At 39.2% G+C, this 6,000-nt stretch overlaps 1 protein-coding gene across 1 annotated transcript in view; it reads right to left on the reverse strand.

Moving 5' to 3' along the window:
• chrm2a (cholinergic receptor, muscarinic 2a) overlaps positions 1-2,237 on the reverse strand; it is a 92,617-nt gene extending 90,380 nt beyond the window's left edge. Inside the window, exon 1 of the mRNA XM_085436274.1 lies at positions 2,105-2,237. The gene's annotated coding sequence lies outside the window, so the exon portion shown is untranslated. The remainder of the gene's footprint in view (positions 1-2,104) is intronic.
• Positions 2,238-6,000: the final 3,763 nt, after the last annotated feature.

Here is a 6,000-nt window from a genome sequence, read left to right on the forward strand (position 1 = left end):
TACAGTCAGGAATCAAAACGTAATCAAGGTCAAGCCACAGCAGTTAACTGTACAACACAATGCTGAAAATATCAGATATCAGCACAGATGTTGGTGAACTGCATCAGACTAAATATTTAAGAAAAAAAGAAACGAATATGCACAAGCAAAATGTACTTAGCCTTATTATAAAGTCCTTAAAATTAAGGTAAGAGGAACACAGAGAGACCATATGTTTCCTCTTCTCTTAGTCAGAATTAGCCGCCAGTCTTGGCGAAACCTGATTTTCTCCCCACTGTAACAACTGAGGGAACCCCCCCCCCCCCCCCCCCACACACACACACACACACCTGCCCCAATTCCAAGAAAACCTCTTCTCCCTCTTCTCTGGCTGTAACTTTTCAGTGAAGTTAAATGACCCTAAACTACAACCTAATGTCCAATCACCACAGCGAACCACAGGGCTCGTCCAACTGCGATGATTAATCTAGCCGAACGATACAGTAGGAGTAGAGTGCATTTTGTTGTTGTTGTTTGTTAGTTTTTGTTGGGGTTTTTTGGTCTCCTTTCCAGTCACACGACTGTGACTGCGGTTAATTTTGCTGTCGTGCAGATTAGAAAAAACAATAGATTTTGTAGCCAAACGCTGTTTGATATAAACAAATAAAAAAAAATCTAAATACTTGAAACAGAAACAGGTTTACCTTTGAGCCCCCCGTTCGATTTAGTGGCAAAAGCCTCTCTGTCGTTAAACATGACTGGAAGATCCAATCTAGAAGTAAAACATCTCAACTATAAGACCCGTGGTTATAAAATCCGACAGAAACACGCAGTCTCAAATCTGTTCTGTTGCGTTGCGCTTTTACGCACCTCTGGTGCGGCTTCGACGCCAAATCGTCTCTTAATCTCATTGTAAAAGGTGGCGGTAGATCTCAGTGCAAATATGAAAAAAAATATGATTTTTTTTTTATTGCGATGGCTGTTGAAAACACGGGGAATGTGAACATGTGGCGAAAAAGCTTGCTGAAATCAAGAATGGTTTTATCGAATTAAAGAGACGAGAGAAAACCGCTTTTGGACAATTATAGACTTTCACAGATCTGTATACATAAGCTTTCAGCACGTTGGAATTGTCAAAAGGCGAGTTTTCTCACCATTGGGAATTATTTGCGTCCTACTGCAGAAATTAGACCAGCAATTTTATCCAGACTTGAAAGAAACGATGCGGAGCGCTTTTATCCAAGTCACACTGGAGTCATTTAAGCACACGTTATGGTTCCAGTAAGTCAATTGGCTCTTCCTTTTAGAAACGATCCACAAACAGATTGCTGGAATTAGTAATGTCCGGTGAAATGAGGCTTTAACGTCTTGAATACTTGATCAAAAAAAAAAAAAATGCGCGCAATGGTCGCGTGATCGTTTAATACTGACAAAATTAATAAGGTATAGCGGTCCATGACTCTGAAATTGTTTCCGCTTCTGGGGTTGTCAAAAAAAGTATATCAGAACCACAAAGTTCCCCTTGCTCCATCTAAGATGCGCAAAGACACCGATGTTGGCACAGGGAGCTGTTGAAATGTCTTTGTGTTCATTGCGCATAGCTTCCAAAGCAGTAGATATTAGACGGGCTCTTTCTAGTTCGAATATAAGGTGTAAAAATATTTTTCAATAGTCACCGAGGATCGGGATGTTTTCTCTGAGCTGAATTACGTGAAACAGGAGTTATGTACTTTTGCCACTCCATGAAACCAAAACAGCGCTGAAATGTTTGAAATCAGAATAAACCCCACTCGGAGTAGCACCGTGACAATCGAGTTTCCACATATTGAATGTATATGCAGGTGTTGATGTGGCTGTGTGAGCAACCTGGCGGATATAGATATAGTCCCATACTAAAAGAAAGAAAGAAAGAAAGAAAGAAAGAAAGTCCAAGGTTCAACTCCTGACCACAACTAGTTCCTCCTTTCGGACTGTCCTTGAGCAAGACAGCTTAATAAACCCCTTTTACTGAAAGAACAAGCGCTTCTTGTCTGACAGCTTCAGATAAAATATCGAATCCTTTGGTTCCTCTCAGAAATCACAGACTATTGATCATAAAGGGGCCAATATTCAGTCAGCAGCTTACCTGCTTTTATGTTGTCACGCCGGTGGCTTCTTTTTGGTCCGCTTCATCGCATCGCTGTTGCATGTCTGAGGACATGCTTCTGAAGACGGGCTTTGGAGACTAAACGCGCTGCACAGGAGAAAGTGGAGAGGGGGTGGGGGTGCGTGAGCAAGACGGCGAGAGAAAGGGAGAGAGAGCCGTAAGAAGTAGGCTGGCTTCTCTTTGACGGTAACGACAGTCGTTATTTGCCTTTCAGATTCAGGGAAACCAGCCTGAGTTTAGTGCAGCAACACGTGATTTAAAACAGAAATCACCCGCAGCTTGAAAGAGTGCTGTTCGTCGGTACACTAATTAAACCCCATGCCAGGAGAATCACACACGCTTGCCACAGATTTTCCGCGGCAAATCAGCTCATTTAGCCCGTTAGTATATTTTTAACGACATTGGATTTTTTCTTCAGATTATATTTTAATTGGCTGGGGTGTATTAATCACTGTCATTTTGATTGAAAAGACAGAATTTTGCTCGTGGCTTTTCTCTTATATAGAGTTCTTCCCATTTAAAAAAAAAAAAAGCCTTAGTGAGAGTTTCGCGTAGACTTTTAGATTCAGCACCAAGGAGAGCGAATATAAACGATGATAAATTAAAAAAAGCAAAGCTTGCTCACCTTGCGTCTGCAAAATTCAATATTTTCATCGACGTGGATTTTAGTGTACTTTTAATTAAGAAACAATCTTTAATTATTCAAGTACTTTTTGAAAAGAAATTAAATTCAAACAAAAGAAGAACTGAATAGCTCTCAGACCTGCATCATGTATTTCTGTCTACGCATACGTGTCTTTGCAGGAAACCTGTTGATTATCTAAACACGTGGCCAACAGGACCTGCTTTGTGTCAAGTTGTATACATTGTAAGGACTTAGTTTCCCCCCTTCTCTCTCTGAAGACGGCTCTCACAGCGGAATGACTCCTTTTATCATAACTGACTGGCGCTTATCAGATTTAACCGCTTAGCACTTGTTTGAAAGCTGAATTTCTGCCTGATTTATTACTACATTACATTTTCTGAACTGGACTGCTGCTATTAAAGTCTTGGAGTGATTTGATGTTATTCAGTATTTCTCAAAAAAAAAAAAAAAATCTGCCACACAGCCAAGATTTTTGGAAAAACACACAGAGGATGAGAATGTTTTACTGACATCTACTGGGGAAGTAGTTTTTAAAGTCACTCTGGTTCTGTGTTTATGTGTTTGCCTATTAACAGGTCATCTGCCCGTAAAGCTGAAGTCAGTTTCATAGACCTAAACCAACCAGCACCCTTCCCAAGATCATCCAACATGCAGGTAACACAGGTAACTCTTTCTTCTTCCTCTATGCTGAATTTGATCGAATCACCATGAAGATTTTTTAGTGTTTTCTGATTCAGAGACAAAGAGACTACACACGAGTGAATGATGCCACCCTGAACCCTACCTGCCAATTAAAATGTATCAAGTGGTACTAGTTTAGGTTTGGGAAACATACTATATTTGGATTATTTAACAATGTGGCTCATGTAGCAACTGAAAAAAAAATGCTAAAATGCAGAGAGGTTTCATATAAAGTGGGAAGGCTCTGCAGAGAAATGAAAAAACTAAGTAAGAGACGGAAGAGAGGCTGTTGTCATCTAGTGACAGCTATCAGACATGGTTTTGCACGGCTATGAGAGAATAATACATCAGTGACTCATGTAAATGCTCCAGGAACGTGATAAATCCTTAAATCCCATCTGATTGCATGTGCCAAAAACAAGTAGGGTGACAACAAAAACATCCACTACATGCGTTAATTATTCCTATTCGCATTGCTTCTGACATGCACGACTCACAGTATATGCACATACGCTGCTCATTACTCATGTGTGTGTGTTAGTGCCGCGAGCAGTCACCTAAATGGCCACAGATGCGTCACGTGTTGCATTCACACCTGTGTTATGCTGATGAACAGGAGAGCCTCAAAGGGTGGCTCGAGTGCACTGCAATTAGTTATAGAGAATCGCAGTTTTAATGGACTCGCTATTGCCCAATTAACAGAAACACGATGAACAAAGAGTCATCTAATGCACTATCCGGAAAATAGCAAACACATCAAAGTGCATATATAAAATTCAGCGGTAATGTACTTTTATGGCAGCTGTGTGGCCGTGGTGTGCTTTAACTTTACTGAAATATAGAAATCTTGTCTTCGTCTCGGCTCTGTCTCTCATCACCTCTGATCCAAAGCTTTGTACACCTGCTCGACAAAGATTTCCAATGTACTGATTTTGACTGACGCCACTGAACATCTGGACCCATATAGTCAAATCACACGGCCAAGAAAAGCAAAGCCATGAAGGATTTCACAATGCTTAGCATAACCTATTCTGGAAGACATTAAAAGGATGATGAAAAGCACGATGGATACATTTAAAAACATGAGTTTCTTAAACTATCTTACATGCTTAATCTGTATTGAGAGATGCTGGCTGGCATGCCTCTTCCTTGCGCATTGGAAGCAGCTGTATAATTGTTTTTCCGGCTCTCAGACATTAAGGCACATTGTTTTCATTTGAAAATAATACAATCTCATTAAGAAAACCAAATGCTGTCATTTCAAACCCAGCAACTGATAGAACAAATCACATTTTATTGTTCTGTTTTGGGGATGTCATGCATTTATTTGGGTTTATGAGGCCAAATCTGAATAACAAATTTGCACTTGTGATAGGCAATGTGTGTTTGCAAAGTATAAAAAAAATACTAATACTATTTTTCTGCTCATGTATGCTTACCACAATTTATGTAAACAATACTTTTAATATTCTTAAACGAGATTTTTTAAATTGAAGAATAAAATAAGACAGCAAAGAAAAGTTGAAAAAAAAAAATGTAGTTTCTTATATGTATATATTTATTTACTGAAGTTACACGGTGCTGTAATACATAGCCACTAATGTAAAGGCAATAAATCTGGATCCAACACTTGAAACGCTTCCACTGATTTATATTATGTGGCTTTCTTATTGGAAATAGGACGTTAATGTGAGTATTCTGAAATCAATATGCCTAAAAAATGCATGAACGTCACCATTATTCGTGTTTAACCACTTGAAGGGTAGTTAAATACTACAGTCAGCCACTGAGTGTGCTTGAGAATGCTTATTGATCAGCAGGCTGTCCATCAATGTGAGCAGCTGTCAAGAGACTTTAACTTGCTGTTGAAAAACCTGAAGTACCACTCGGCTAAACAGAAGGATGAAATAATCCCCTTGGTGTCTTAAACCAAGTCTCTCACCATAGTTCTATATAGAAAGTATTTTGTAACGCTCCAAGCTGCAGAGAATTTGAGTGGATGAAGTAAGGCTGATCCTGTGATCACTTCTTTAAAAAAACAAAAAACAAAAGGGGAAGCAGAGGTTGGTGTTGGAAACTTTTCAACAGTTAACAATTCTGTTGGGATGAGTTGTCATTGCAGGCAAATGTGCTGTATGTAGTAGGACTATTTTGTCTTGATCGGGTTTAACAAGTCAGTGACAAGCTGTTCCCACAGTCCTCCCAGGACCAGCAGAACAAAAGACAGAAGCGAGGGAGAAAGGAGGGAGTAGAAGAAATACAATACACATGATTCGATAGATGGGATGGGGAATGGGATTCACCTGTAATTTAAGGAGCAGGCCAAACAACTGTCACAACAATTTAATGTGCTTGTTAATTAATTTTCTATCATTATAGAAAAAACAAAACTATCTTAAGTTTGCATGTCATTGGGCTTTATTTTCAAAAAGCAAATCGTATTTCTCTCTATTAGTCTTTCTTCCCATACGCTAAACTTTGTATATATAACACTAAGTAGGAATGCCAGCATTCTTTAAAAATAGTTCTCAAATTTGATTCATCCCTG

Source organism: Copadichromis virginalis, linkage group LG17, assembly GCF_057382275.1.
Source record: "Copadichromis virginalis isolate Kocher_CV1m ecotype Utaka linkage group LG17, C_Virginalis_male_GT1.1, whole genome shotgun sequence".
In the NCBI taxonomy this organism is placed as follows: Eukaryota; Metazoa; Chordata; class Actinopteri; order Cichliformes; family Cichlidae; genus Copadichromis; species Copadichromis virginalis.